This window comes from Ricinus communis, chromosome 8, assembly GCF_019578655.1.
Source record: "Ricinus communis isolate WT05 ecotype wild-type chromosome 8, ASM1957865v1, whole genome shotgun sequence".
Lineage (NCBI taxonomy): Eukaryota > Viridiplantae > Streptophyta > Magnoliopsida > Malpighiales > Euphorbiaceae > Ricinus > Ricinus communis.
The window spans coordinates 20,637,408-20,651,540 of record NC_063263.1 but is presented as its reverse complement, the minus strand read 5'-3'; the positions used below and the strand labels follow the sequence as shown (position 1 = coordinate 20,651,540).

Below are 14,133 nucleotides of genomic sequence, written 5' to 3'. Positions count from 1 at the left end.
CCATTTATTGTTTTTCAGATTCGTGACTGTTAGTTCTCTCGCGACTCTTATTCAGTAACCCGACTCCTTCATCATCGGGTGAAGTATTTGATTTGGTATGTAAAATGGTAAATCTTAGATTCTCCGCAGTAGTAATTAGTATATGTATCAGTTGTAAATTTTCTGAGCTTCGGGTCTCGCCTAGTATTTTCTGGTAGACCGAAGTAATTTTGTAAAGTGTAACTATTAAGATAATTTATGGTTTTAATAATATAAATTTGAGTTGAGATTTGTTTAAATCAGTGAGTGTCAGGCTTACTACGGGTTTCGGTGGCCTTAAGCCTACCCATTCCCTAGTGCCGGTCACGGGCCCACGGGTGGGGTCGTGACAAAAACAATGATGACAAATTAAACGGGATTAATATAAGAAAACACTGAAAGGGATAAAGAAAATGGAAAGAGATAAAGAAAGAGTAATAATAGAGAAAGAAAAAAGAGTGAAAGAAATTGGAAAAGAAAAGAGAAGAAGAAAGAAAGGAGAAATAAAAAATAAAAGAAAAAGATTATATATAAGAAAACCTAAGAATCTATATATATATGTATGTATGTATGTATATATATACTAACGAGTTTATCAACTTTAATATAAACATTCTATTAATCGCGTAAAATGGTTGGAGTTAAGGTCTAGTTTATTTTTATGGGGCTGAATTGTCATAATGGTGATATTCTTATGACTCTTCTTATTGCTTTTACTGATCTCAAACTCTCTGGATTTACTTGTGTCAATAAATAAAGGTCTATATTTTAATAATATTTTATGTTTATATCTTATGAATGAAAATCCATTTTAATTAAGAAAAATTATCTTGTCCGCATACACCAGCAATGTTAAGAATGTAAATGTATAAAACTTTGATCACATAGATATGTACAATCTCTAATTATAATTTAATTGCATAATTAGTTACAGAGTCTATTTCATGACAGACAACAAAGTTGAGCTAAAAAAACTGGAAAAGAATGGTACAAAAATTAATTTCTTAAATATTAAAATCACATGTGCTTTAAAGAGTACATATACACAAGCAACCAATTATTATATACCATATTTACAATCCATATTAATAAATAACAATAACTTTTTGAAAAGAAATATATTATTTTTACATATTATTCTATGAGAACTCAAATTGTAAGAAAGAAACCAATAAGAGACATCGAAAAGCAAACAATATTAGCAATTCGTTATAACTTAGTCAGTAGGCATCTTTGGGTTTGCTCATTTAAGGTAAGCTATCAAAACAAATGACAAAAATAGAAGCAAAAAATTTGCATGGAAACACCACCGCCTACTTCAATAAATAAAGCTTATTTTTTTCTCCTACAAAAAGAATTATAAAGCAAAAGAGACACATTCATATTATTGCAATTTAACAAATTTTAAGCAAGAAAACTATAAAAGAAAGTAAGCATATATATACCAAAAAGAGATGGCAATCAAAATACATGTATGCTTACTATCTCTATTCTTATTCTTGACTTTTGTAGCCGAAGCTAATGTCAATGTCTTCAATGTAAGAAAATATGGTGCCAAAGCTGATGGCAAATCTGATATCAGTAAGGTATAAATACACATTTCATTATTAAGATCTTTCTTAACATTTCTTAATCTTTTAGCTAAGAATCCTCAATTCTTTTTCCTTGTTAGGCGTTGTTAAGTGCTTGGAAAGATGCATGTGCAACAATGGGGTCAAACAAAATTGTAATTCCTAAAGGGGTATATTTCCTAAGTGAGGCAGATATAAAAGGTCCTTGTAAAGGTGCCATAAGGTTTCAAGTTTGAGGAACGATAAAGGCACCAATTGACCCTAGTGCACATAGTAAAGCAGAAAATTGGATTACCTTTTCATATATTGATCAATTCATATTAAACGGTGGTGGGACTTTTGATGGGCAAGGAGAAATTGCTTGGAAAAACAATAATTGTGGCCAAAATCTTAAATGCAATTCACTTCCAATTGTAAGTATATCAAAACAATATCTTGCGCATATTTTTTATTTTACAAGATTATTTTACAATGGTACTAACAAAACATTTTCCATATGTTTCTTATTCATTTAAAAATTGCTAAGAGTTTAAGGTTCACTTTTATCACCAATAGCATTGTCCAAGATATAGCTTCTATCTAGAGCAAGAATTTTCATGTAAATATTTTGGGATGCAAGAACCTCACCTTTCAAAACTTTACAATTACTGCACCTGCAACTAGTGCCAACACAGATGGTATTCATATCGAACGATAAAATGAGATCAACATTACTGATTCAAATATTAGCACTGGTAATGACTGTATCTCCGCCGGCGATGGTAGCCAACAGATACGTGTCACTAATGTTAGATGCGGACCCGGACATGGAATTATTGTAGGGAGCTTAGGAAAGTTTAAGAATGAAGAACCAGTATCTGGATTTTTTGTAAAGAATTGCACCATCTCCAATACTACTAATGGAGTGAGAATAAAGACTTGGCCTGTGTTGTCACGACCCCACTCGAGGGCCCGTGACCGGCACTAGAGAATGGGTAGGCTTAAGGCCACCGAATCCTGTAGTAAGCCTGAAACTCACTAACTCAATCAAATCTCATCTCAACTTAATATTATTAAAGCCACAAATTATCTTAATAGTTACATTTTACATAATAAATTCGGTCTGCCAGGAAAATTAAGCGAGACCCGAAACTCATAAAATTTACAACTGATACCTCTACTCTTGCAACTGCGAAGAATCTAAGATTTTTACAATTTGACATACCAAATCAAACACTACCCGATGATGAAGAAGTCGGGTTACTGAGTAAGAGTCGCAGGAGGACTAACAGTCACGAATATGAAAAACAGTAAAAATGAGACTGTCAGTCTCGAGAGTGAGTTAAAATCAAATAATCTAGAGACTATTACTTTCTTCACAGAAAATATTAATCATTCGAATCAATATATCAACCATGCACATAAATACAACCCATATTATAATCATACCATAATAAATAAATAAATGAATAAATAAAAATATATTTTTTACTTTTACGGGACGAGTGGCTCAGTAGAACCCTAACCCCAAATTCTAATAGCCATTTTGGCTCTCTTAATCCAATAAGACTGGCGCCCAGAGAGCAATGCTCGACTAGGGACTTTACCTCCAGTCTAGTCACTTAAGTATCCAAATAAGCCGGCGCCCAGAGAGCGAAGCTCGACCAGGGCAAAACTCATAATAATCTTATTACCGCAATTTACTCAAATCAGCCCAGAGATCCATGCTCGACCAGGGCGAACCCATAAAATTTTATTAAGATGTAACCCATCAAGCGGCATATTCTACAAGCCACATTTCCCAAATCGCAATCACCACATTTAATAAATATTATTGTCTAACGAAGTCATTCAACCATATCAAAATAACGATTAACAATTTAGAGTAAGACATCATGCAACTCATGTAGAAAACTGATAATATTTGGTATTATTATAATATTACTATAATAATACTTATATTATCTTCAATAATTAATAATCCAGTGAAATTATTTACGTTGCGATACTAATAACCATATTAAGCATAAACTTTCAAAATAGCATATTAAATTCAGACTTAGCAATAGTGCAACGATTAAGTGACTTTAACTCACAGAATTGGGAGACCTCCTAGCTCTGCTCCGGTGCCTCGGTTGGAGCGAGCCGAACAAACGGACAATCTAGTCACGGAAAACAATTTATCAAAACGCTGAACAATCGATCATTAATCCTAGGTCTAGACTCCTAGAACTGACTGTCTAAGAATCTCAACTCGGGAGAATTCTACCGAAAATCCGGCACAACCTCTCCTACAACACGGACATTACCCCCCGTAAAAACGGGTCCAGGACCTGCTAGAAAAACACTTCAAATATCCAACAATTCAAACAACGGGAGTCGGGTCCCCAAACTTCACTATTTCCAAACTCCGCCACACAACACAAAATACGAGGCAGGCACTGACCGACAATTATTTTTGACTCACAAATATCATCAAATACTCAATATAATCAATAGACACAAATTAAATCAAAGAATTCTAAAATTAACGGGCCAAAGATACGAAGTCCGATCGACGATCCGAGCACACCATCGGACTCACAACGACGCGCTGATGACAATCCCTGCTTCCGATTTTCCGATCCGACACCCGGTCATCCGGAGAGATTTGCGGACGATCTCGACCGTCGATTTGCAAACGAAGTCCGATCGCCACGAAACTGGTGCCATTGCGAAGTTTGAGCTGAGGAGAGTCGGGATATGTCCTCCGATCATCCATAGCTCGCCAGAGTTTGCCGAAAAAGCCCAAAAACCTCGGCTGCCTCCATTTTCTCTCTCCACCGTAAACCTCCATTTCCGGCCACCACTGTCGACACCGCCGCCGCCAAAACAAAGCCAAGGCCGAGAGGAGTCGATCAAGATAAGATCAATGACCACCGACGCTGGCGCACGCACGCCTGGCAAGGAAGCTTCGGCCATCTTTCTCCTCACGCGAGGCCGTCATTGCGCACATCCTTGGCCGCCGCTGTACCATGCGCCAAGCAGCCTTGGCCACTGCGCTCGCCCCCTCGACCAGCGGCCTCTCTCCCAGGCCTCCCTCTCTCTCTCTCCCTTTTCTTCTTCCTCGATTTTTTTCCCATCATATCGACATTTGACCGAACTTTTCCTTATTACAATTTGGTCCCTCAACTTTCTTAATTACTTACAATTTCATCCTGCAGAATTTCAATTTAACCTCTAAACTTCTTTTTAGCCTTTCAATTAAGCCTCTAACTATTTAATTTGGGCCAAATTAGAATGATTGAAAATTCACAATTACAAAAATACCCCTGACCGACATATTTATTTACAAAAATACCAAACTCACAAATTTCTATTAGAATCCCATAAAAATAAAATTATACTTTTAATCCTTATCCAAAAATAATTCTCCAGTTAAGTCCTACACATAATTAAATTAAATAACCAATTTGCTAGATATTTTCCAACTTAAAATTAAATACCACTAGCTAATTAAAATACTAATTTCTCCAAAATTCTTTTATAAATACAACCTTTACAATTTCTTCCAAAATTTTCCAATATATAATTTACTTATATAAATATGCATTTGGGGAAAATTTGAATAACCAAAATATAATCGTTCCTCAAATAATTTACTTAATTAATTCTTAAAATTTCAAACTAATTGGGTACAGAAAAATAATTCATTTAATTGACTAATATTAAAATTTCCATTAAATCATTTCAAATTACATCAAATAAAAAAATTAATTTAAATAAAAATTCATTATTAAATATATAAATAATGAGTTTTTATTTAAATTAATTTTATTTGGTCTAGTTGGAATGATTTAAATGCAAAGTTTGAATCTTAGTATTAGACGAATAAATGAGTTATTTTCTATACCCAATTAGTTTGATTTTAAGGAGTTAATTAAGTAAATTATTCGAGGAATAAATCATATTTTGGTTATTCAAATTTTTCCAATGTATATATATATATATATATATATATATATATATATATATATATATATATATATATATATATATATATATATATATATATATATATATATATAATTATATATATGAGAATTATGAAAGAATTTGTAAAGGATATTTTATAAAAGAATTTTTGGAAAATTGGTATTTTAATTAGCTAGTGGTATTTAATTTTAAGTTGGAAAATATTTAGCAAATTGGCTATTTAATTTAATTGTGTGTTAGGACTAAATTGAAAATTTATTTTGAAATAAGGATTAAAAGTAAAATATTATTTTATGGGGTTTTAATGGAAATTTGTGAGTTTGGTATTTTTGTAAATAAATATGTCGGTCAGGTGTATATATACAATTATGTATTTTCAATAATTCTAATTTACCCCAAATTAATTAGTTTGGGCTTAATTGAAAGGCTAAAGGAAATTTTAGGGGTTATTTGGAAATTCTGCAGGATGAAATTGTAAGTAATTAAGAAAGTTGAGGGGCCAAATTGTAATAAGGAAAAGTTCAGGAGTCAAATGTCAATATTGAAAGGAAAGGAATCGAGGAAGAAGAGAAAGGAAGGAAGGAGATGTCGGGGAGAGAGAAACTGGCGGGGGAAAGAGAAGATCTGTCATGCTGGATGATGATTTCAGTCCTTCCATACCGTACATTAGTGGCCGGTTAGAGCAAAGCGCGGCGGAAGAAGCCATGCCAGCGGCGGCAAAGCAGCGGCGGGAATCGACGAGGAGCGGCAAAGAACTCTGAGGTCGTTCCTTTTTAAAACTTTTCTACGATCGTCACGGCACCCTGAGAGCCTTGGGGAATGCCGCTTTGGTGGCCGGAGGAGGGAGTTCCGGCTAAGTGATGGCAGCCGAGTTTTTTAGCTTTTTCGGCGAGCTTCGGTGGAGGATGGACGATCGGAAGACGTATCCCGACTCACCTCAGCTCAAGCTTCGCAATGGCACCTGTTTCGTGGCGATCGGACTTCTTTTGCGAATCGACGGCCGAGATCGTCCGCAAATCTCTCCGGATGATCGGGGTCGGATTAGAAAATCGGAAGCGGGGACATCATCAGCTCGTCATTTCGAGTCCGATGGTGTGTTCGGATCGTCGATCGGACTCCGACGCCTGGAGGCGAGTCGATCGAGCGATTAAGCGTCTCGGTAATTCTCTGACCCGTTGATTTGGAATTCTTTGATTTAATTTATGCTTATTGATTTGTGTTGAGTATTAGATGATATTTGTGAGTCCAAAGTAATAGTTTGTCGGACTGCCTACCGTAGTCGTGATTTTTATGCTGTGTGGTGGAGTCGGGAAATTAGTGAAGTCTTGAGGACCCGACTCCCGTTGTGTTAAATTGTTGGATATTTCTAGTATTTTTCTAGCAGGTCCTGGACCCGTTTTACGGGGGCTATACGTCCGTGTTTTAGGGGAGGTTTTGCCGGATTTTCGGTAGAATTCTTCTGAGTCGAGATTCTTAGACAGTCAGTCCTAGGAATCTAGACCTAGGATTAATGGTCAATTGTTTCAGTGTTTTGATATATTGTTTTCCGTGATTAGATAATCCGTATGTTCGGCTCGCTCCAACCGAGGCACCGGAGCAGAGCTAGGAGGTCGCCAAATCTGTGAGTTAAAGTCACTTAATCGTTGCACTATTGCTAAGTCTGAATTTAATATGCTATTTTAGAAACTTATGCTTGATATGATTATTAGCATTGCAATATAAATAAATTTCACTTGATTATTAATTATTGAAAATAATATCAATATTATTATTAGTAATGTTATAATAATACAAATATTATTATTATTATTATTTTCACACGAATTGCACGTTGCTTTACCCTAAATTTGTAATCTTTATTTCGATATGTGTTGAATGATTTCTTTAGACAATGATATTTATTAAATGTGATGATTGCTATTTGGGAAATGTGGCTTTCGTAGAATATGCCACCCCGATGGGTGAATGATCATGGATGTAATAAGATTATTATGAGTTTTGCCCTGGTCGAGCATGGCTCTCTAGGCAGATTTGAGTAAATTGTCGGAGGTAAGGTCCCTGGTCGAGCATTGCTCTCTAGGCGCCGGCTTATTTGGATACTTAAGTGACCAGACTGGAGGTAAGGTCTGTGGTCGAGCATTATTCTCTGGGTGCCAGTCTTATTGGATTAAGAAGGCCAAAAGGCTATTAGAATTTGGGGTTAGGGTTTTACTGAGCCACTCGTCCCGTAAAAGTAAAAATATATTTTTATTTATTTATTTATTATGGTATGATTATAGTATGATTGGTATTTATGTGCATGGTTTGATATATTGATTCGAATAATCTATATTTTCTATGAAGAATGCAATAGTCCCCAGATTATTTGATTTTAACTCACTCTCGAGACTGACAGTCTCAATTTTTTTTTCAGATTCGTGACTGTTAGTCTTCCCGCGACTCTTATTTAGTAACCCGACTCCTTCATCATCGGGTGATGTATTTGATTTGGTATGTAAATTTGTAAATCTTAGATTCTCCGCAGTAGTAATAGTAGGGGTATCAGTGGTAATTTTCTATAGTTTCGGGTCTCGCCAAATTCTTCTGGCAGACCGAATTAGTTATGTAAAATTTAATTGTTAAGATAATTGTGGCATCAGAAAAATGAGATTGAGATTTATTTAAGTCAGTGAGTGTCAGGCTTACTACGGGATTCGGTGGCCTTACGCCTACCCATTCCCTAGTGCCGGTCACGGGCCCACAGATGGTGTCGTGACAGCCTACATCATATGGTGGCATTGTATCTGATATGCATTTTGAAGATATTAAAATAGAAAATGTATGGAACCCTATCATTATAGATCAATTGTATTGTCCATGGAATCAGTGCAACCCAAAGGTAATTAATTAAAAGTGAAGTAGACTTTTAGAATTCTGAATATATATAGACATAATTGTAAACTAAATTTGATTGATTATTTTTTTTTTTAATCTTATGAGATTCCATTAAAAGTTAAGATTAGCAATATCAGCTTCAAGAATATTAAGGGCTCTTCAGCAACTGTTGTAGCTGTTCAACTTAACTGTAGTAGCAGCGTCCCATGTGAGAAGGTGGAGCTAGCCGATATTAATTTAACATCTAATGGAATTGAAGGACCTCCAAAATCTAAGTGTGCAAATGCCAAACCTAAACTTAAGGGAAAAATATTTCCATCTGGATGTTAAAACATTTAGCATTTAATGTCTTTTCTTTTTTTAATTTCTTTATGAATCACAATGTTGAAATGAAATCTAGAAAATATGTTTTATTGTAATAAATAAGTTATGCTTGGCTTTATTTATGTAGCTTCATGAAAAGTTAATTTCTTTATGTATAAATGAATACACTCGTCTTACCTAATCTAGTTTCTTTTTTAACTTTATCTATTATAAAATTAAATTTTTTAAGAAAAGTTATATTTAAGAAAATACCTAACAGTATATGAAAATCCTTATTATACATTTTTTGTAAGATTAAATTATCATATGCTTTTATTTTAATTCTTTTCTAATCGAGGCAAGATAGACAGTAGTTCAACCTGAGAAAAGTGAGATTAGATTCAGAATTTTCAATGTTATGGTCTTGACCTTCACTTCGAGGGACAAGTATCGCATCTAGGTAAGTGACATCTAATTTAATTGAATATAAGAGATGTCTGTTAAGATCACTTACTAACATTATGGTGTACTAGAGTCTAAAAGTTTAACTTCGTAATTTAATCTTAATACCTGCCTTTCTTGTTTAAACTTCAATACATATTTTTACATTAAGGTTGCTCTCCATATGCTTGATATTTTAAAATGTAAGCACCATTACTTTTATGCTAGAATATTATTATCTTTTATACTGCAATTCGATTTATAAAGCTACTAATTTAATTTTGAATTTCAATTTATCTAACTTGTAATGAACCGGAACCAGCTTACATGAGATATTGTCCGCTTTGGCCCCCACTGGCCTCACGGTTTTGTCCCTTTGGTGGGTTCAAGAAGAGGTCCCCCATCTTGGAATTTCTCTGAACCTAGCACATTTAACTTTGGAGTTCCTACAGCTCCACAGCCAAACAATCAAAAGGCGCCTCATGTGAATAGTTCCAACTCTTTACATATATGTTATCAACTATTCCCCACTCAATTTCGATGTGCAACTCGATTCATTCATGTACCCCCGTACCATAGAGTGTTGTCATCCTAGAAGCCGCTCCTTGTCTAGGCATCCTATTTTTGCCCCGACGTTGACTTCCCGCCCTCGTCAGACTGCTTCTCTAAGTCAGACTGTCACATAACTAATTTTATGAAATTTTTTAAGAAGATTAAATATTTTATACTTTTTAGTGTACAAAACTATTTTTTATTAAATAAACATGAAAAGTAACTGTATAAATATTAAATAATTCATTATAAAGAAAATAATGGTATTCATGGAAGACGATTATCAATATGTTTATTTCAAGTAATGAGGTTAAAAAGCTTACTCTACTCTTATAAGATAATTTTAAAATATTATATATATATATATATATATATATATATATATATATATATATATATATATATATATATATATATAAATTATAAAGTTTTGAAAATTATTGAGCAACAATATAAAATATAAATTCAACGAGTTTTATAAAAAAATGAAAAGAATCAAAAGTAATAGATTATGAATTAAAATAATTTAGGTAAAAGTTAAATTTATTATAAAAAAATTATTTGATTTTATTATAAAATGGATCTTTTAAAATAATCATAATTTTATATAATTAAAAGATTATATAAATTAATTATTTAAATTTTTAATATTATATTAAAATTATTTTATTAATCTTGCACAATGTGCAGGCTAATGTGTAGGAAAGAAATGAAAAGAAAAAAAATAAATGAATGAGATAAGCAGAAAAAATATGAGAGAGAGAGAGGAAATAATGAGAGAGAGGGAAAATAAAAAGATTAAAAGAAACATAAAAAAAAAAAGAGAAATAACGATAGAGAAAACTGTTTGAATTTTGATTTTAATATCACAAAAATTCTTTGTACTTTTTTTAGCAAAAAAAAAAGCCAAAAAGTTAATATATCATACCATATGTGAAAAAGTTTAATTATAATTTTATTAATTAAATTTCATGTCATTAACTGGATTGAAGATACATGGAATAAAATATAATTTTTATTTGGCGGGTCTTTTCTTAGTTAACAAAAGAAAAATCTCTTTCATTTTTTTCGTTGTCCTTGCTATACTCCACCCTCACTTACCACTTATTATCCCAACCAAATAAAACGAGGACTATTTCCTAGTTAACTGAGACATAGAAAAAGAGAGAGATAAATCAAATGCCCATTTTCTTCTCTTGAGGTTGCTTATGAAACTTTTCACTTTTCTTGCCGAGATTCTAATTTGGAATTTTTCTATGTTTTGGTGAAAAAGAGAGGAAAAACTTGAGGGATATCTTTCTATGTTTTGGTGAAAAAGAGAGGAAAAACTTGAGGGATAGATTGAGAGGCTTGATTTGGCTCGGTTTGAAAATGTGCCCTCTGAGCTACTGTGTGTGGTATGTTGCAATAAGAAGATTATTGTAAGGTTATGATTGTGATGGTTATAAGATTACGAAAATAGTGAGAAAATAAGAAAAGGATTTTCTTATTGTATTTGGCGATTGAGAAAACAAAAGAAATAATATTCTTTTTAAAGTTTGAGAGTGAGAAAATAAGGAGAATTATATTTTACTCCATATATTTTAATTTTTTAATTTTTGTTCAATTAATGACATGGAATATAATTAATAAATTTGTAAATAAAATCTTAAACCACATTAGTTTTTCGGTTGTGTTTTTATCGAAAATAGTATGAGGGACTTTTGTGATACTGAAATCCAAATTCAGACAATTGGTATTACAAATTAAAGATTAGAGACTTTATTATACTAGCCCAAAAGCTCAGGAACGATGATGGTAATTTAGCCAGTAAAAAATAATAGAGTAAAGAAGAAAAGGTAAATAGATAAATAATAGATTGAACGACATATAAGAATATGTCGCTAAGACATTAAATAAGCGGAAAAATAAAAAAAATTGGATGGAAAATCTTATTTTAAAATTAGTGACGAATTATTTCCTCGCTAATTGAATAAATAAGCGAGAATAAAAATATTGGGTGAGAATTATTTTACTAAAATTCAATCCCGTCACTAAATAAATGTATGAGTGGGAAGCTAAAAAAAGGTGGGATAAATTTTTTTGTTAGCAACGGTATTTTTATTCGTAGTAATTAGTGATAGACAATTTGTCACTAATCTATCACTAAAATCAGCGCGAAAAGTTAGCGATGTAATTTGCAAAAGAATAGTAACGAACTTTGTTTGTCGCAAATTTATTGTGGATATTTAGTCATGAATCTGTTGCTAAAGAGAAAAAGTTTTCATAATATTTATTCCATTGCAGATTCATCGTAAATCTGTTGCTAAATAGTGACAAAAGTAGTTTGTCGCTATTTCATTGAATTCTTATTGTATATACGCTGATAGAACTTCAAAATGATTTTAGGAAAGATAAAGACAAGTGATAGGATTAGATAATTTTTTATAAATCTTTTAATTTTAGTTGTGCAAGAAAGGTTGCTTAGTGTAGGGCAAAGCTGCTCAATATCATAGAGTCGTAAGACATTTATTCTACACAAAGCCGAACGACTTTGGAGCAAAGCAGCATGCCCTTAGACAAATCTAAAAAATCAGCTAATTTTTATTATTGAGTTCAAAACATCACTTTGCACCAAAATCTAGTTTTATAATTCCCTCCGTTTATTTAAAATAAAGTTGAATAACAAATCATGACAAAGCAATGATAAGAACAATGAAAACCTTATAGAAATCATTTCGACAACTAATTATACAAATTTCCTCCTATAATTACCTTATTAAAAAATGTAATATATAGTCAAGGACCTCCCTCAATACTTTTCCTATCATTAGATGGTGACATATGCTAGCTTTCCGCCCTCAAATTCCATTCTTATTATATTTGATGCAGGGGTGAAAAATGAAGATTTATGTTCTAAGGATTAAAATTTTCCATTCAGGACCAATATAGGAATTTCTAATATGAATCAATACTGTAATTATCTAAGGCTATAAGGTATTCACCTAGGGACAAATCAGGTAATTTTCTCCACAAGTACCACTCTAATAATCTTTTGTTAGGACAAATATGGTAATTCTCCATTAAGGACTTAAAGATAATTTACCACCTAAGGATCAATCATGCAATCTTCTCTGTAGGTACCTATATATAGTTATTTTATGCCTAGGGACTGTTTTGATAATTATCCACTAAGGACCAACTAGTAATAGTCCAATCTCAATTAATCCATCTAGCAATTATATATTTAGGGACCAATCTAGTAATTTTCTATCAGGCTAACCAAAGCGTCACAACAAGAAAAAATTAGCCTTATGAATGGAATCTTAAGTAGAGGGCTTGGTAATTGTCTAACCATGGACAGTTGAGCAATCTTTCATATAGGACCAAACAATTTTACAATCAGGGTCCTATATGGTAACTTTTACAATTAAGCACTAAATAGGTAATTTTGCAAGAGATCTATTTAGTAATTTTCTAGCTAGGTACTTATTTAGTAGTTCTCGATATGGGGACTTATCTGATAATTTTTATTAGGGTCTAACTTGTTTTTTTTTTTCAAGGACCAATATGTTAATTTTCCTCTAAGAGCCTATCAAGTAATTTTATATCTAGGACTGTTGTGGTAAACTTACATGCAGGGACTTGTCAGGTAAATTTATCAAGGACCAACATGGCAATTTTACATCCAAGGACCTATTCAATTATTTTCCATTATGGTCCTATTTGGTAATTTGGCATATAAGGACCTAGTCGTTAGTTTTCTATCTAGGGCCTATGCAATGATTCTCCATCTAGGAGCAATATGGTAATCTTTAGGTACAATATTGTAATTCCCTTTAATGCTTATTAGGTAATTGTCCATTCAGGGACTTATCATGTACTTTGTCATCATGGACCAATTCATTAATTTTCCATTAAGGAGTAGTTGGTTAGTTTTTTATCCAAGGACTTGTCAGGTAATTTATAGTCTAGGGCATATGTGGTGATTTTCTTTAGGGACCATTCTAATAATTTTTAAACTATGCCACAATGACCAATCTAGTCATTTTCCTTCTAGAACTTATTAGGTATTTTTCAATCCAAGACTTGTTAGGTAATTTACTATTGAGATACCTATGTAGTAAATTTCCCTTAAAGACCAATATCATAATCTGTTCAGGAATAATTACTCTTTCTCAGAATGAATGTCTTATTATATACATACTTTATTTCTATCAAATTTTCCAGTAGGTTTCTTTTAGTGATACTTGCTAGTTAAAGTAATAAATAAATGGTTAATTAATTTATTCTCCTTGAGGTTTAACTAATTACGCTATTAGCTTTCTCTATTTTTAATAATTAATTATAACATTCATCTTATTTAGTAAAATTAACTAGTGTCTTTTTCTGGTAAATTTTTTTATTGATGCTTCTATTATTGTTTTTCAAATTGGACCGG

General features: G+C 32.6%; 1 pseudogene; it reads left to right on the top strand.

Moving 5' to 3' along the window:
• Window positions 1–1,472: 1,472 nt before the first annotated feature.
• LOC107261910 lies at window positions 1,473–8,747 on the top strand (annotated as a pseudogene).
• The last annotated feature ends 5,386 nt before the right edge of the window (window positions 8,748–14,133 follow it).